The sequence below is a fragment of the Prosopis cineraria genome, unplaced genomic scaffold (genome assembly GCF_029017545.1).
Source record: "Prosopis cineraria cultivar Desert tree isolate PC_DT_omini unplaced genomic scaffold, ASM2901754v1 PC1, whole genome shotgun sequence".
Lineage (NCBI taxonomy): Eukaryota > Viridiplantae > Streptophyta > Magnoliopsida > Fabales > Fabaceae > Prosopis > Prosopis cineraria.
Genome location: NW_026555332.1, coordinates 42550269 through 42556355, shown reverse-complemented (window position 1 = coordinate 42556355; position 6087 = coordinate 42550269).

Genomic DNA, 6087 nt, shown 5'->3' with positions numbered 1-6087 from the left:
TGAGGGATTTGATCCATGACCACTTGAACACCTAAAAATCCTGGTGATTACCAAGCTCATTTAATCTTATATGGCAAATATGTGTGTGTGCATGGTAACCCAAGCTTACAAACCTTTTATGTTGTAACATAATGTTGTGTTTTAATTTCAAAACAACACTTGTTATTTTATCCTTATCATTTGATGATCTAATATAGTCAATTATAAATTAAAAATTTTAAAATTTTATATATTTTACTTATTAAAGCCTTAATTTTTTATTGTTAATTTTAAATAAATTATTATTAAAATTTGAATGAATACTTGTTAATAAGAGACTAACATTTGTACAATGATGCCTATTCTATCAATTTTTTTTTAACTTGTTAAAAACTAAATAAGTTGTTGTTAATTTTAAAAAGTTATTGTTAAAATTTGAATGGACACTTATTAATGAAAGACAAACACTTATATAGTTAAACACATCCTATTTATTTTTCTAACTTGTTAAGGTTTAAATTAATTATTGTCAATTTCTAGTTGTCAAAACTTGAATGCATGAATCGTTGTTTATATAAATGTTCCATTAAACTTATGCTTTCAATTATCAATATCAAGCATTTATTCAGATTTTGACAACAATGTATTTGAAATTAATAAGAATCTATTTGAATTTTAACGAGTTAGATAAACGGATAGGATTGACATAATTGTACATATTAGTTATTCATTAACAAATATCTATTTAGCTTTAACAACAACTCATTTGAAATTAACAACAATCCATTTGAGTTTTAACAAGTTAGAAAAATGGATAGGATGTCTTTAATCATATAAGTGTTAGTCTTTCATCAATAAATATCTATTCAGATTTTAACAACAACTCATTTAAAATTAACAATAATTCATTTGGGTTTTAACAAGTTAGAAAAATAGATAGGATGTGTTTAATTATACAAGTGTTAGTCTTTCATCAATAAATATTCATTTAAGTTTTAATAACAACTAATTTGAAATTAACAACAATCTATTTAGGTTTTAACAAGTTAGAAAAACTTATAAGATGTGCTTAATTGTATGTGTTAATTATTCATCAATAAGTTTTCATTTAGGTTTCAATAACAAAATTATTTGAAATTAACAATAATTTATTTGGATTTTAACAAGTTAGAAAAATTAACAGGATGTGCATAATTGTATATTTCAGTTCTTCATCAATAAGTATCAATTTTAATTTTGACAACAAAACATATGTGATTAACAATGATCCATTTAGACTTTTAACAAGTAAAATATATGAAGTTTTAAAGTTCTCAATTTGTAATTGACTATGTTAAATTAACAAGTAACGTTAGTAAAATAACAAATGTTATTTAAGAATTAACAATACATCATTATGTTATAACATGTAAGTTTTAGAAACTTGAGTTGTTATATACTCTCTCCGTTAAAAAATGTAAAGTATTTTTTGAAGAGTTGAATGTTTGAATGTTCAAAAATATAAGACATTTTTAGCATTTTAAGGTGTAATCATTGTATTTTTTTTCAAAAGTGCCCTATTGACAATGACTTTATATTTATTGTAGGGTATTTAATAGGGGTAAATATAAAAAGATAGGGTTAATTTAAAAGTAAGTAACTGCTTTATTAGGGTGAGATTCGGTTAAAAATGCCTTATATTTTTAACGAAAGAGTAGGTAACATTCTCACTCCACTAAACAAAATTATCCAATAAAACACCTGATAATCAGAGACTTAGCTCAACTAGTTAATTACCAACGTTCAATTTAAAAATAAGGGATTTCAAGTTTTCTAAATAGAAACGAGTCAAAATTAATTAAAATCTTTCATATTAGAGTAAAAATAAGTTTTGAAAGCATGAGATACCTTAGGGAAGTGAAAGAGGTTGAAAACAATTAAAAACAAAACATATGCTGTGATTCAGAGCCATGCGCAGCGGCGTGTTGCTCTTTGTGTCAGGCGCCATGTGCCACAGCGTGTTGCACAAAATTTCATTGGTTCTGCTGCCATTTAACAGTAGAATTGGGGAAACTTTTGACTGTCTGCCGTCCGAATGATGTGATCTAAGTGTCTACGAAAAGCTTTTTATATGAACTAGCTAATGGCATGGGTTTCACTTCCAAAACAAGTCACATTAGGAAGTTGAACACCCAAATATATTTTAACCACTTTTCAACACTTTTACACAAAATGAGTGTCTAAAACCCTCAACAAGTGCCAAAAGCTTTTCCTAACACCTAGACCATGTCCAATAAAATTAAGACTACTAGCACAACACGTCACAAGCATCAAAATATCAATATAACTAAAATTCACTCCTTAACCCTAATTTACTAAAAAAATAAAGGGGGAGGTAATTTGCCATTACATTTAACTCAAATCAATCAAAACATGCTCAAACCTTCACTTCTATACTTGCACTAGTATTTTAGTCATATAAACACACACACACATATATATATATATATATATTAACATACACAAAGGTTAAGGGCCTAAAATACAATTCTAACGTTTCTAGCAATAAAAAATAGTGCAAGTGTAGTAATATACATCTTAGAATTTGCAAGCCATATACTATTACATAATTAAAACTAAACTAGAGGCATATCGTAAGAATATGGTAATTCCTTACCTCTTTAGTCTTCTCCCTCTTAACACCATAGCTAGAGCTTGAAAAGTATTAAATAAGAGGGATGAGTTTAGCCACTCAGTAACTCAGGTTAAACCTACCTTATACAGTTATATATATCAATTATAAAACAAATACATGTACAAGGAAATCAAATATGCAAAACACATTCACATGTATCATAATTTATCATTTATCACTTACAGCTTTTTTAACTCACGTAACTAGGTGCATTGTCACCATATTCTTAAATATGTGACATGACCCATACTCTTGCGACTTGCCACCATTAAACACGTGTGACACATCATATATTTACTTAGATAATGATCAACCCAACCTTATATCCTTTTTATTTCCTCAGGCTGAAACCGTGGGTTATAATACTGATCAGGGCTCTGTCCGTGTGACTGGACCACCCAAACTCACCAATTGTAAGGTGTGACCCGGCTAAAGATTACAAGACTCACTCTTGGACCACGGCTTCTCCCATTCTCAAATCCCTGGGGTGTCTCATACCCTAGGCTATTCTCCTTATTGAGCCAGTGGAGATAGTTAGGTTTTAGTCCCTTAACAAAATATATGACAGTCCCTCGACAAACAATAGGACAAGGCTATAGCCCCCGTGCATTGAAGGCCAACCTAATTACCATATGGATTTACTTTACTCCCAAATCCCTAGGCAAACTCCCTTCACTGATCATGCTTAATCATTACTTACTTAAGTTTATTTTTTCGCTTTAATTTACTTACTATTATAACAACCACGTTGGGCTCACGACTTTACGTTACCCAAGCATGTAACCTCATCATTTTCTCAAATTTACTTCATGATTAACACATAAATATCTCTACTCATCATCACATTCATTTTTCAAAACATAAGCATTTTCATAGTAAAATCCTTTTGACTTTGTATTTTGCATTTTAAGCCAAAATAGCATTATGCTCAATCAAATTTTCATACATTCATTGAAAACTAATGTATAGTTTTACATAAAAATCAATCTCATGCATGTAATATTCACCATTCACGTTCAACAATCAATTAACATACAACTATTCAAAGTAGAGTTTTTTCCCAGTTATCTCAAACTTTTGAGAGGTCAAAGATTTACCCCTTAATTAACTAGCTTCTAAGCTTGAATTTTTACTCAAACAGGTGACTAAGAGGTAAAACTACAATCAATCAAGTTAAATTCCATTAACATAACCAACTCAACATTTAAGCCTTTAATCTCTACTTCTAATTTGCCCAACATTCACTCTATAAGAGGGGAAACCTAACCATTGGGTTTAATAATTACCTTTAGCCTCCAATAGCATTAATGAGCTATTAAATCCCCATTAATGGCATCATAAAACTTCCAACCACCCAATTAAAAGAGATTTTTTGGTATTTATAGTGCCTAACAACTCAAAACATCAAAACTCATTATACTTAGATTTAAATACTCTAATCTTCTCCTATTAATTTCATTTGGGTCAATAAATTTGGACCGATAACCTGTATGGACCGAAATCCTACTTCCACTATCAATTCCTAACCATAAACTCATAAATGTGAAAGAAATAAGGAGATTAATGAGTATGATACTTGTCTTAAGTGTTTATCCAAAATACTTTTATAGTCATCCCCAAGTAAACCTTAATAAAGTTTTAGCGTGCCTCTTCTTTCTCTCTTTTCTCTTCTCTCTATTTTTGTCTCATTTTGCGTCTAATAAATTGTAGAAAATAGCCATGCGCTATGGAAACGCACAATACACCGCGGTGCATGGCACAGAGAGGTCCTCCCTTGCTCAGAGATGGCTGTGCGCTGTGGTGGACGATCTACGCACTGTGGCGTATGGCATAACAACTTCACCTCTTCCTTTTCTTCTTCTTTTAATGCTCGAGTGGCTCGCCTCATTACTGGACCCACAACTAGGGCTAAAATAGTATCAAATATGATTATTAAACTTCTCTGACCACACACTATTTCGACTTACTTAATTACCCTAATTAGATTTAATTAATTAGGAAATTAAAACTTTAGATGTTACAGAGTATGTATATATTCCATATATAATTAGATAGGCTTAATGGCCATTAAGCTTTATAAGTGGCCAAAAGGTTATAAGAACAAACTCTTTCTTTGTTACCTTTACCAATTATCCTTGAATAAAGTATCACTAGTACTAGAGGTCTGATGACTAGCTGCCAGTAAACCCTCTAGTGGTTGGGGCATTAGTGATCTCATTGCCAACAAGGTCTCCAGCAATGGTTTAGTGGCTGACATTAGTGATAGTGGAGATGACTTCTTTTTATTATTTTAAATTTTAGAGAAATTTAGTCATTTCACATAAAAAATTAATTTCAAATAAGGACTAAAAAAATACATTGAAATTCATAATTTTATGATCCTTGATTGATATAAATTTTTTTACAATGGTTCTTGACTGATATTTTCCTAATTTTTCCACAAACCCAGTAAAACAAAAAATATTGAACTTCTAGTGCCTGAGGATGGCTCACTCACTAATACTTTGTTTGGATGGGGGGAAAATATGGGAGGAAAGAAAACATATGAAGAAAATGGGAGAGAAAATAAAATAAGGTATGAGACTTATTATACTTTCCTCTCAATTTTTCTCTCCATAATTGAAGAGATTTTGAAAATAAAATATTTTTCCCTCTATTTACCTTTTCCTTTGTCTCTTAATTATTTTTCTGCTAGACCCATCTTTGACTAGATGACCTCAATGAAGAATATGATGATGATGATGAGCCATATGGTGAAGGAAGATGAGACACATAGCAAGCTTGTTTATCTAGATCATATTTTCATTTTGTTTATCTAAATGCTACGATAATATATATTTTTATGTTATTATATTTAATTTTAAAAAGTGCCCACTTTTGATTTTTAAAATATAAAAATGAAATATTTTTAGTAAATTATTTGATGTTAAAATATAATAATATGACAATAAAATTTTAAATATAATTTATGCTTTTATTTTATTTTTAAAAAGATAATGAAACATGATATAGAAGGGCATTATAGACATTATTGATATTTATTCATTTTTTTCTTTATATTTTTTCTTTTCTATCCAAACAGGGAGAATTAATAATATTTTCTTTCTAATTTTTTTTTCTCTTTATTTTCTTTCCTCTTAACATTTCTTTCCTTCTAAATGGAGGGTAAAAGTAGAAGTGAGATGATACAAGTAAAACCTTATGCCTAAAACATGCACTCGATTTATTTTTAAATTTAAATATAGGTAAAGGTGTAAATTTGGCCACAAACTATTTTTTAAGGAGTATTTGATAGCTTAAACTATCAAATGGTGCAAAATAAATTACGAATTTTTAAAAATAAAATATCCAATAGCCCGCCATTAACTTCAACTAACGGACATTATGTAGGCCCTACAATGACACGTGGCACGACACATCAACATGGTGAAGGT